The sequence below is a fragment of the Mytilus edulis genome, chromosome 5 (genome assembly GCF_963676685.1).
Source record: "Mytilus edulis chromosome 5, xbMytEdul2.2, whole genome shotgun sequence".
In the NCBI taxonomy this organism is placed as follows: Eukaryota; Metazoa; Mollusca; class Bivalvia; order Mytilida; family Mytilidae; genus Mytilus; species Mytilus edulis.
The window spans coordinates 45,025,585-45,040,101 of NC_092348.1; positions in this window are offsets into that span (position 1 = coordinate 45,025,585).

Consider the following 14,517-nt stretch of genomic DNA (forward strand, 5'->3'; position numbering starts at 1 on the left):
TTCGACTGTTTAGTTTAATTATTTCTTTGGTATACCTCGTCTTTCTTAAAGTTTTATTATCGAATTTTTGTGCTAAAATACGCCAGAGATGGGATTCATGACAAGACCAATGTGAACACTTCTCGTATACGAAAATGCAAAATCTCTTAAAGCAGTTAGGGACAGATATTTTGAGGAAAAATTAGAATTTTATGTTGTTTAAAGATCTTTGTTCTAGATAAAAATATTATTTTATGTAAATATAAAAACCAATAAACCCCAAATTTTAAAGAGGACCATTGAGATACAATTATGATAAAATAAATGATAGAAATGAGTGAAGGCGAATTTCAATATCTGCATACTAGGTTTTTAGAAAACAGTATGAAATTATACATTGATTATAATTGACATGTATAAATATATTGTCACTAAGAATAATGTATCAGTTTAAAAAACAACATGGGTAGACCCTTATGTAAAAAGATTATAAAATACATGTGCCACGGTTATCCTGGTTGAAATGTTACTTGTACTGAAACCGCTGTATTGTATATAAATGTATGTAAATTAAGCCAAATTTCTATTAATATGTTTTTCACTTTCTCTTTATTTGTATCTTCAATATGGTGATGAAATTGCTTGTACTGTTTAATAATGCTTTATAAATAAAATTATTTATGTCACAAATACTGTTTTGTTCTTGTAGTTTTTATTTGAATTAAAAGGAACATAAACTTTATAATTCCTCTCCTAACCCCGACAAATAACCCCCCAAAAATGACAAACATTACGGTCACCTATAGTTGTTAATGTGTCATTTTGGTCTTTTGTGGATAGTTGTCTCAATGGCAATCATACCACATCTTCGTTTTTATATATTAATATATATAAAATTGAAAATGTAACCCGGGAATGTGTCAAAAAGATAACAACCCGATCAAAGGCAACCAATGCGCCTACAACACAGCGAGACAATCTCGCACCAGGAAAAATGTATACTTGTTCATTGAAAAGGGACGTCACACTAAACTCCGAGACATATAGATCAACCATAATAAAAAAAAAACATACAAGACTAACAAAAGCCAGAGGTTCCAGACTTGGAACAGGCGGAAAAATGCAACGAGGTTAAGCATGTTTGGTGCGATCTAATCCCCTATACGTCTAGTCAATTTGAAATAATAAAAAAAAAACACCCAGCAATACGCTAATTAGTAAAACTCAGTTTAGAAGAAGTTTGAGTCTGTTGTTAGATAAGGTAAATAAAGAAACTAAGACAAAAACCAATGATAAACATAAACTAAAAATGGACTACTAGCAGTTACTGACATGCCAGCTGCAGAAATAAACACACTGATTGAAAGATTATGTCTCCATCGTATTAAAATCAAGCACAATTCCTCCTGTAAGGGGTTTAGCATCATACTATCAGAAAATATACGAGAAAACTTAACCCGTATCATGCCAATAATTGGTTTAGAATAATAATGTGTATTTCCAACGCAAACACCTTATAAGAATCTAAATTAGATTAAAAAGAAGCCATCTTTAAAGATCTGTTAAAAGGTTTGGTTAGCTTTTGAGGTAAAAACGACGTCGGAGACTACTAATGTCATTCTAAAATTTGAATAAAGTTTGTAAAGTGTTGTGTAAGTAAATAATAAAATATTACTTAATTGCGATACTCATAGAAGAAGACCCTATATCAATACTGAACGAATAGATGTAGAACAACGATCAAGAGTTGCTGACGTATTTTCTAAACTATTTTGAAGTCCTTCCTTTAATCACAAAGTGATTAAAAAATAATCTCGAGTTGTCTCTCCTTGTCTGTTGTTAATTGTAATTCACAAATACCAAAATTAAAATACTAAAGACTTTCTGTATATTATACTCTGTTTTTCATCTATAACTTTTTACAACTTATACAAAAACAATCATTTAAATTAAGCATACATTTTATTACACAAACTTGTATTTACATGTTCATGACTAGAATATACATTTTTACTTTGTGGCATTACTTTCAGGGACGTAACTACCTATGAGGCAGGGGAGGCAGTTGCCTCCCATGAATTTTCTACACCCAAAATTTTTTTTTGAAGTAAAAAAATAAAATATTGACAATATGTACACGAAGAACTTGAATTTATATTATAAACAACACAAGTTAACAGTTTTAACAGTGTTATCACAGTGATACGTAATATGTCTGTCATTTTTCGGATTTTTGATCGAAAGTAAACCGTTTCAGTATTTGTTTTTTTTTTTTTCGTGTGGCCGTCCGTCTGTTATTCAGTATTGATATGTATTATAATTCCACACTTCCAAGCCCATACTTTTGTTTTTTTTTTTATCTTTCTTTGAAGTTACTTTTTTTCGGTTTTGTGCAGGAAACTGAGTAAAATATATCTTTCCTCCCAATAAATAAACCATTGATTGTTTTTTTAGATAGGTATTTAAATGTATATAAGTACAGCCTCAAAAATTAAACTAATAAGGCTATTAAAATGGTTAATATTGTTCTTGAATAAGTTGGAACAAACTGACCAGTTTTTGAAAAAGTTGGAACGAATTGACCAAGCAACTTGGGACGAATCGGAGTTCGAACGAATCATCCAGATACCGTTGTAGCAGGGACTTTCTATACTAAGTATATACTAGAATAGTATAGAAAGTCCCTGGTTGTAGTTATATATACATGTCTGTTCAGCTTTCAACAATATTGAAATTCAAGATCCTCGATAAAAAAAAAATATCTTGCGTTTTATAATCTTGCTTTATATGTTTTTTGAACTTACCAGTTTCTAAAAAAAATATCTTTAAATACAGAAAATACATATAATAATTGTTTGCATGAAAATTGCTCCAAGGATCCAGCAAAACTGATCTTTCTTAAAGTAAGGAGATCGAAGGAAAACGGGTAATTTTAGCCATATCATTTGAGAAAAAAATCTACGGTCACAATGTATTTAATGTTAACAATTATAGGTCAAAGTAAAGCCTTCAAGACGGAGCTAGCCTTGGCTGATCCCGAACAGCAATCTCAGCTTGTTTTTTGCATAAAAGTTGCTTCCAGGTTCAAGCAATACTGATGTTTCTTGAAGTAAGGAAATCGAACCCTAGTTACGGCCCTGACTTTGGTTACATAGTAGTAGTATTTTATAATATGTTGTTGATGCGCCAGGGTGACTACCGATTACCTATACAATGGCTAGCAAGTGACCTATGTTGACATAGTGTCATAAAACCCCTGGTAGTTAAACACGGTTACACCACCACCTGCAATGGGAAAAACACAAGTCAATTAGAAAATCTGACTAGTGTTCTCACCTCCACAAAATTATCTTTTAATCCCGTAGAAAATCAAGTAAAGGAGAAACTATGATTATAAATAATGCAGAAATAAATTTAGTTGTTTTTTTATAAACATAATGGCTATAACAAACGACAAACAATGAATATACAGGGAGAGGCGTGATTAGGATCCAAGAAGATGAGCTGAGTATTTGGAAAAAAATAAAAAGACAAGAGTTAATCTTATTTGACAGTTGGGAAACCTCAGTTGATATCAAATATGTCGGATTGCAAAAAAATGAGAATCAGAAAACCTGGAAAATAGCTCAGAAATCAGCTAGAGATAATAAAAAAAGGAAGGAATCAGAATCACATCAACTAACATCCACATCACGGTCACCACCTGTATCTCCAGGTATTACCAACAGAAATAATAACAGTGCAAGACGAAGGAGAAAGGAAAAATCCAAATGTTAGAGACAATGAAGCATTACAATAATAGGTAGCAAGGCAGAAAAGACGGTAACCAAAAGACAGAATTCTTAAAAATAAGAAATATATTGCATCGCCACGTTCGAAACAAAAAGGTTATTCTAATTTTGGAGTGCTTACACGAAATAAGGAAGATCAATTCGTTATTCATTCACTTTGTCCTACAAAAGAAACTGCAACAGAAATGTTTGAAAGGGAGTAAGGCACAGAAAAAAGTGTGTCTGAAATATTCAGAGAATGTATGCTGAAAAAAATACAAGCTTCACTACAAGCCAAACAAATATATAGGCATTATTTGCAAGGATTCAAAAAAAAAAAAAAAAAAAAAAAACAGCTAAGGGGCTCTCTGACAAAAAGAATATATTAAAGCTGTTAAAGTTATCAATTTCTACCAAAAGGATGATAACAGCAGACTGACTGCAGGTATGAAAAAAACCACTACAAGAAAAACAATCAAAACTGCAGACGAGAATCTTAACAGAAACAATTGACAATAAAAAAATTGAAGTAAGTAATACTTCATTTTGTTGGTTAAGGCAATTGTAGTTGGTGCCACCGAGTGATTCAGACAAAGAAACATGTGCCTGTAGGCTTCATGAAAACATACAATGTCAGTTAATTGTAAAAACACATGACAGAGTGATTGAAAGTACTGGTCACTCAGTTGAAAGTAAATGTATCTGTGGTGAATTCTAAAAATCAAGATTTCATGTACGGAAAATGCCAAAATTGAAGCGTATTTCACCTCAAATCTTGTATGGCAATATTCTATACAAAGCACAAAAATGTAGTCATTCAGCTAAAAGAAAACTAAACTTTTAAACAGACTAATTTAAAATGGATATAGTTACGATACTTTTGTCAGGACATTGAAAATGGCATATTTTGGAATTAATATTGACTCATAGGGTCTTCGCATCAGAAACAAACACATTTATTCTAAAACTAGTTGGTGGCAAGATACGGATTATTTTTTTCTCATATATTGTATGATTGTATGGTAATAAACCCCTAACGGGGGATTGTGCTTCGTTTTCAGATGATGAAGATATACTCTTTCAATCAGTTTACGTGAGGTACGGAGCTGTCATGTCAGTTACTGCTAGTAGTCATTTGTTAATGTATAATACATCATTGTCATTTTGCTTATATTATTCTGACATCTGAATTGGACTTCTTTTAAACTGAGTTTTACTGTGCGTATTGATGTGTGTTTATTTTTTCCACATTGGCTAGTTGTATGAAGGGGGTGCGGTTGAGACCCAACAACACATGTTTAACCCCTCCACATTTTTGCGTCTGTCTCAAGTCCTTTGTCAGTCTTGTATCTTTTTTAATAATTTTAGTTCATTTGTATGTTTCAGAGTATAATGTGACATCCATTTTCAATGAACTAGTATACATTTTTGTTGAGGGGCCGTCTGAAAACCGCCCGCGGTAGCTGGATTTTCTCGCTGTGTTGGAGAGACATTGGTGGTCTTGTGCTGTGTTCTGCTCTTTAGTTGGGTTGTTGTCTATTTGACACATTCCCCATTTTCATTCTAAATTGTGTGTATACCTATAAAAATAATGTCTATTTCTAGTATTTTAAACTTTAACAACAAATATTGGAACAGTTGTTTGGTATTTAACAATAATTTTTAATAAATCAATGCATGTTTTCTTCATAAAAATGTTCCTGCATTGTTATTCAAAATCCTATTTGCCAGTCAAAAGTTTAAAAACTATTACATGAATTACCGTGGCCGAACTTACTTTTTCTTATCGGTAAAAACCACTTTTTATTGAAAATTTAGCTGTACATTGACATGTACATTAATTTTTTTTTTTTAATCCTGTCTCTCATAATTCTTTTTCGAATGGCATTATTGTTTTACCGTAATACCGAAGCGTATAATCGCCACACATTTTTTTTTTCTGGCTATCTTTGCGTAAAACGCAAACCTTGCGTTTAAAGCAAACATTTGCGATATAACGCAAACCTTTACGTTATAACGCAAACATCTTGATTTTTAATTATTCATTAAGTTTTTCATATATGTCCGTCTGTCATTCATTTCGGTTGTGATTTACTAGTAGATAAAAAGAACATACATACAAGGCCAAATCATTATAATAAATATGCATTGGAATAATGTGCAATTATACATAACTTAAGACTGATTTGTGCATCAGCCAAAAGTACCGTATAGCGAGTTATTTTCGCGGAGAGTAAATTTTCAAGTTTTTTTCGCTGATAGAACAAAATCGTTAAAATAAATTCCGCCAATTTAAAAGTGCGCAGGCAAAGGGATTCATAAAAGTTTTGAATCCGACAAAATAATAACCGCCAAAATATTTCGTATACCTTTTTCCATGAAAATCACAAAAGTTTACACCCGCAAAAATAACCCGCTATACGATATATAGTTTAACAAGAAAATAGATATAATACAGTATATATGCATATTTAAATTGAAAGATCAAAAATAATGTCATACAATTGTTAAACGTCCAAATCAAATAGACAAAATGATCTTTCTGCTTTATAATTAATCATTAATAAGGAAACATTGTTTTTAAGGTAGCACAATACAAAGATTTTTTTACTTCCAATCACTAACCTTTGAAATGCTGTAACTTTCTTATGAATGCATAGAAAATAATAAAAGAGGTAGATATAGATAGATAAAAGATTAATCTTTTAAATGAATGCAATATTTTTATTATGCAATCATTATGTAATCAATTATTATTTAATTAGTGGCAAAATCTGGGTAAGTTCACTTGAATGAATTTAGCTCTATCATCTCTTTAACTATACAGAAAATTTTAACGAAATCTTAATCAACATATCATGGGCTTCAAAAGGGTGTCTCAGATTGTCTCTATGGTATTCTATTCTCTCATAAATCTCTAATTAGTGTAAACATCCTGACCACATTAAAGAAGATTATGTTTAATTAGGTGTAAAATTTGTTCTATACACTCTATCTGAAATCTGAGACACCCTTTTGTAGATAATGGCCATAGGAACAACATATACTAAATTCAACCCTCTAGGGATACCTATGCAGAAGCTAATTTCATTTGAAAGTGGAAATTTGGTGAAAAATATTTTAGACACAGTTAACATTATAATTGGTTACATAATTGTTGCATAATACTAACATTGCATTAATTTGAAAGAGTAATCTGTTAGCTATCCAAAACTACAACTATTATAAATTTTCAAGCATTATTAAGAAAGTTACAGCATTTTAAAACTTGGGAGTTGGAGTTATAAAATCTTTGTATTGTGCTACCTTAAATCTCAGAATATGATATAGATTCTTTGATAGAAAGTCATCGAATCTTCATTCAATATAGTGAAGTATTTTTAAGATACTTGGGTAGCAATTTGAATAAAGAGAACATAATTTTAATAATAAAACATCTTCATTCTATACATTTATACCCAAAGGGTAGTTTGTTTGAATCTAACCAACTTTTCACAGTTCTCAAACGAGAGCGTAGTTTGGAAGTATATGTTTATATTCGGTTATAACTGATTTTTTTCTTCTTCGATATTACCTCAATTTACTAAATTTTCGTTGTAACATATATACTAGTAGTAACATGGATATCGTTTTTGGGAACCTTTATAGTTTTCTGTTCGATGTGAGCCAATGCTCCTTGTTGAAGACCGTACTTTGGCCTATGAAGGTTTACTTTTACGAATAGTGACTTAGATGGAGAGTTTTCTTATTGGCACTAATACCACATCTTCTTATATTATTCTGCTCATTATTAGGCAATGATATGTTCTAATTATTCAAGCATTTTATTTTGCATTGACTACAAAGGTGATAAATTTTAATATATACAGCCACCTCTATTAATAACTGTTGTTTCCTTTGAATTTCAAATAAGAAATAAGATAAAACAAAGGTTTTGGCTTTATAACGCAAATATAGGAAGAACAAATTAAAAAAAATGTGCGGCGCTAATACGCTTTATTATTTTATGTGTTCGTGTATTATGTTATATTTTGTAATATTAATGGTGAGACGTAGATAAACTATTTGACGTATTGTTTTGAATCAGTCTATAGAAGAAGCGAATCGATTAAAACTTTTCTTATATCACAGAGCGATATTGTCTAATATCAATTGTAAATATGCAGACATTACATGCGGAAAATGTTGTTTTCGGCAACGAAAATTTAAGAAAATACTAACTTTAAAACTTATTGTTCAAATATAAACAACAATTGAGTCTAAATGTACATTCAGAAGTTAGTAAGAAGCAAACGTTTATGTCCGTGTAAAATTTGAAGTGCTGTGTTTTTCTTATATACATAAATATACAAATGCTATCAGTTCTAATATCAATGCGGTACTTTTAAAATATCATAGCAGTGTTTTTGTTATATCAATATTAGTACTTTATAGTATTAATATTTGACTGCCGTACCCATATTTTGACAATTTTACCTATTATATCTGTTTTGTTCACGCATCGTTGTAAATATAACAGAATCTAATGATATAAAAAAGAAGATGTGGTATGATTGCCAAATGAGATAACTATCCACAAAAGACCAACATGAAACAGACATTAACAACTATAGGTCACCTTACGGCCTTCAACAATGAGCAAAACCCATACCGCATAGTCAGCTATAACAGGCCCCGATAAGACAATGTATTTAACAATACAAACGACTAGTACTGGCATACACGTGAGAGGTTTAGCGCTATAAAACCAGGTTCAATCCACCATTTTCAAAATTTGAAAATGCCAGTACCGATTGGGTTTAATAAACAATGTCATAATCAAATAGCTAAGTATCAAAATTATTGTTCACATAGATAACATTTAGCAAATTTTATAATAAACGCACCGAAATAATATATATTTGTACGACTCTAAAGTGCGATGGGGACGCTAAAGTACGATGGTCACGCTAAAGTGCGATGGTCTACGCTAAAGTGCGATGTTTCCATACGCTAAAGTGCGATGGTTCGCGAAAGGTTAGACGTCCGAAACGTAGTTGGATTATGACGTTAACAGTCGTTTATACAAACCAAAAATGAACATACCGGAATATGAAATAAATAATGGAAGCGAACAGATGCAAATTTATGTATACGTTAACATTTAAATATTGATTTTATTGAAGAGTATAAACATCGGTAAAATAAAGCTTCACGTTTTCAAGCGTAAAATCAGAAATTGTCCATTAAAACATTAGTGTGTACAATTTGGTTAAATATAACATGTATTAATATCTACTCGCTATGAAAAAGAGGAAAAATAAATTTTATTTATTCCGTCCAGTGGCAAATAGTTCATGCATGTTCTCGACGAGGGGCGTATTGGATGTAGCTTGTCGTTTACACAGACTATTAATGTAAGCACACCCCCCTGCCAGTTGCAAATACAAAATTTGTCTTTTTAATTTCGAAACAGTCACCTAAGACTACCGGTAAAGTAAAAGCCTATCGCATTATATGTTATTTCATAGCAGACTAGATTTTGCAAAAAGACTTGGTTTTAACATTAGTTCCCTTGAACCTTTCTCTTTTGTTCCATAGCACTTTAGCGTGCTATATCGTCGCACTTTAGCGAACAAACAACCATCGCACTTTAGCGTGAGACACCATCGTACTTTAGCGTAGACCATCGCACTTTAGCGTGACCATTGCACTTTAGAGTCCTACATATTTAATATGCTTGCAACGCAGGTATGGAAAACTTTCTTTATTGATAACAATGAAACTAACTTGTGACAAAGATGAATCATACTGTCCTCGTTCAGATTGATTCGACCAAATCTGACCTGTACTTTTGAATCTCCTTTTTTTATACAAATTAGACAGTTGGTTTTCCTGTTTGAATGGTTTAACACTAGTAATTTTGTGGTTCCTATATAGCATGGTGTTCGCTGTGAGCCAAGGCTTCGTTTTAAAGCCCCTACTTTGATCTATGGTTTACTTGAAACAAATTATAACTTTGATGGAAAGTTGTCTCATTCGAACTCATGAACCATCTTCTTATATCAATAAATCTTTAAAATTTCCCCTTATAAATAACTGCTTTCCAGTCCTCTAAAAACGTAATTTGGGTGCTGAATCTTTTGTAAAGTTCAATATGAACTAGCACACTTCTAAAGCTTTAACGGTAACGACAGTTATGATAGTAGAAGAACGATTACGTCAATAGAAATACCAAATAAACACTATATAAATATAGAAAAGATATATACACATTTCTAACAGCAACAGACATTTACATCTTATTTATTTGTTTTCTAAACATGTTTTTTAGTATTCATTGAAGAAATGAATTTATAACAAGCGATACGGATTGTTATTTTGCACTAAGAAATGTTCGCCTATTTATACGATTGGTTACTAGTAAAAAACGAAAGTCAAATCTCTGTGGCAACAGTACATCGGAATGCCCTCATGGTTATCGCGATGTAAAAGAGCATCCACGCGGCGAGCTGATTATGTTCATAGAGATATCGATTTACCAACGGGGAAAGTCTGTCATATCCAAAAAAGAACTGTTTTTCTTCTCAATATTTTTATTACCATTTGAATATTCATTGTCATTTGGAGCTGTATTGGATTGGATTGTTTGAATGAATGTTTTTTTGTCTCTTAAGTAAGGATAATTTTTGTCTATTTCGATATTACCCCTGTGGATAGGCTATAGCAGTATGACCCCAAGGGGGGATCCAGCCGTTTTCAAAAGGGGGTTCCAAACCCAGGATAAAAGGGGGATCCCACCGTATGTCCCCATTCAAATACATTGATCGGCCCCAAAAAGGGGGTTTCAAACCCCCAGACCCCCCCCCGGATCCGTCACTGGACCTATAATATTAGAATCTAATAGGTCGGTAGACTATTTACAACCGCATTTAAATTCCGCCCATTGCATCATCACTTCAAATAGAATTAGTCGGTAAAACCATGTGATTGAAAATAATAGACTGAAGAGGTTGTTAACACTTTCAACTATCAATAGGGTCAAGCAACATTTTCGAAATGATAAGTTCATGTAAGCATTAATTTTGTTACAGATACGAAATTTATAGTGATATTGATCCTCAAACATTATGCCGGTCATGAACTTAGTTTGTGAATTATGTTTGAGGTTTTCTTGACATGCATTGTGACGTGTCATCGTATTCCTTTTATATTAGAAAACTATAGCAGTTATATCAGAAAAGTATCGCATTCATAATTTTTTGATATTAAAAAAAACATCGCTATGATATAAGACAAGCATCGCATTGATATAATAAAATATAGCAGTATCTTTGACTTGTAGGTGATTTTGACTTGGCAAACAATTGAAATCATCTCAAACGTCTTTTTTTGGTGTTAACTACCAAATATTCAAATTAATTTCAGAAAGAAAAAAAAAACACTCTTTAGATTTTTAACATTCATTATGTAAAATTAAAGTACTCTACGTTGTCTTTTTATATTTGCACTGGACCTTTGCTATTTTTCAACCACTGATTATAGATATAACAAGTCGATTGTGCAACAATGATCATTAGAGGGGTAACGGAGGACTTAAATGCCAAAAATACGCTTGAAAATTAAGTAATAGCAAATTTTGAATATTGAAATGGATATTTTGAATAATGAAATGGATATTTTGAATAATGGAATGGACTGCTGTGACCCTTCAGCCCCTTATTACTGAGATAACTAATACCTCATTAGAAAGCTTATGTAGAGGTGAACAAAAGGTATATAGTCAACATGTTCAGCAACGCATATTACAGGAGTATCGAAGGACCTAAATATCTAAATACGCGGATACTAAGAAATGGCTTATTTTGAATAATGGAATGGACTGCTGCAACCCGTCAGCACTTATTCTGAATAACAAAAAACAGATGACATAATGTAGGTGTGCAATAACTTTGATACACGTGTCTCTTCTTTAGGATATAGCGAAAGTTGGTGGTCGATGATTCTGAACATATTGACTATATACCTTTTGTTCATCTCTGAAGGGTCAAAGCAGTCCGTTCCATTATTCATTATTTATTACTTTTCACGCGTATTTTGGCATTTATGTTCTCCGTAACCCTTCTAATGATTTTTGCAGCACATATCGTTTATAATTAGTGTATTCCTCAATCAATATGCTTGAATTTGATGTATACATTATCTTTAATTAGTCGGAAAGCTGACCCCGGTTTGATCCTATTTCTTAAAGCAACAATGGACGTCATCTGATTACCATATATGGGCATTTTTTAACAAAAAAAGTGTAGCCCGTTTTTTGGGAATTTGTTGATTTTTGCATGAATTAAAAATAATTTCCTTTTAAGTGAACATTCTTGAGTATATAAGAAATATATTACTTAACTCAATTATGGATTAAACTCATTTTTTCTCTCAAAATATGTCTTCAAAGTCAAGGGGCTGTTATATCTATAATCAGAGGATGAAGAAAAGCAAAGGTATAGTGAAAATAAAAAAAAAAGGCAACGTAGAGTATTTCAATTTTTGATATATATACGTTTTGGTATTCAGGACGTCCTTACATTTAACCAAGGAATTTCTATTAAAAATCCACTAGTTTATCCTGCGAAACTAAATAGATAAATAAAATTAAAGATGTAAAGAGTGTTTTGTTTTCTTATATCATTTTGAATATTCGTTAGATAAAAAGTAAAATTACAAAAATACTGAACTCAGAGGAAAATCTTATCGGAAAGTCCATAATCACATGACAAAACACATCAAATACGAATGGACAAGAACTGTCATATTCCTGACTTGATACAAGCATTTTCAAATGTAGAAAATGGTGAATTAAACCTGGTTTTATAGCGCTAAACACCCCCCTTGATGACAGTTTATCAAATTCCGATATATTTACAAAATGACGAATTTAGAAATACGGAATATAGCTAGTGGAGATCACTTCTAACCTCTCATTAAATCTGTCAGAATCTGTCAGGAGAACTGTTCTAGGACAGTACGTAGAACTGTCAGCCTGACACCTTTTAGTCAGTTCTAAACATGCGCTATAAAACCAGGTTTAATTCACCATTTTCTACATTTGAAAATGCTTGTATCAAGTCAGGAATATGACAGTTCTTGTCCATTCGTATTTGATGTGTTTTGTCATGTGATTATGGACTTTCCAGGTTCAATCCACCATTTTCTACATTTGAAAATGCCTGTACCAAGTCAGGAATATGACAGTTCTTGTCCATTCGTTTTTGATGCGTTTTGTTATTTGATTTTGCCATGTGATTATGGACTTTCCGAATTGATTTTCCTCTGAGTTCAGTATTTTTGTGATTTTACTTTTTAGAACTGTTCTAGCTAGAACTGATTTGGTCAGTTCTACTTAGAACTGATTTGGACAGTTCTACCTAGAAATGATCTAACTCGAATAATTCAAGCCCTTTCCGTGTCCGATTTTCTCCCACACGAGGATGTAGCCTTCGTAGATCAGCGGAATATAACGACTGAATTATTCGGGTTAGAACTGATCCTGACAGTTCTACCCTAGAACAGTTTTAGACAGTTCTACCTAGAACTGACCAAATCTTTGGTCAGTTCTACTTCTGGAACAGTTCTACGGTTAGAATTGATTACAAATTCTACGGCCAGAATTGATTTATAAATTCTACGGCTAGAATTGATTTATAAATTCTACGGCTAGAATTGATTTATAAATCCTACAGCTAAAATTGATTTATAAATTCTACGACTAGAATTGATTTGGTTTAAATTTAAGAACTCTTTGTCTAAATATAAAGGCTTCGGCAAAATAGCGATTAATATTATAAAGAGTTTTGCTATTTTGCCGGTTTTAACCCCGACTTATTCTGCATGTATGTGACTGTTCCAAGTCAGGAGCCTGTTATTCAGTGATTTTCTTTTGTTGATGTGTTACATAAAGTATTTGTTTTTCTTTCATTTTTTGAACATAAATTAAGCCGTTAATATTGGGTGGGGGGGGGGGGGGGGCATTATTATTTCATTTATTTTACATTTGTCATTCGGGGAGTCAGGATGACTCGTTTTACATAACAAAATTATCTGACCTTAATGTAATACGTTATCCCGGCCCAAACCACCAGTGACGGTTCCAGCAGTTTAAAAAAAAGGGGGGGGGGGGGGGGGGTGTCCAACTAAAATTTATTGTCCTCATTCAAATGCATTGATCGTCCATAAAACGGGTGCTGTACAGTAATTCAGTTATAATTTTAGGTCAAGAGGGACCGTAATATATACAAGTTATAGCAATATTGGAAAACAATGACCTCAAATTTTTGTTCGCATGAATTTATAGTGCCAGCATGTCCTCTTTTTATTCAAAGTATTGAATCATAAACAAATATCAGTAGTTTTCATACTTCAGACTGAGTCGTGTAATAAAATCTTTTGACCGCATCATTCCTAACTGACCATATTTGCTCTTTCTTTCTGCAAATCTATATAGCTGTACAGCAATTCAGTTATAATTTTAGGTCAAGAGGGACTGTAATATATAAGTTACAGCAATATTGGAAAACAATGACCTAAAAATTTTGTTCGCATGAATTTATAGTGCCAGCATGTCCTCTTTTTATTCAAAGTATTGAATCCTAAACAAATATCAGTAGTTTTCATACTTCAGACTGAGTTGTGTAATAAAATCTTTTGACCGCATCAATCTAAACTGACCTTATTTGCTCTTTCTTTCTGCAAATCTATATAGCTGTACAGTATTTCAGTTATAATTTTAGGTCAA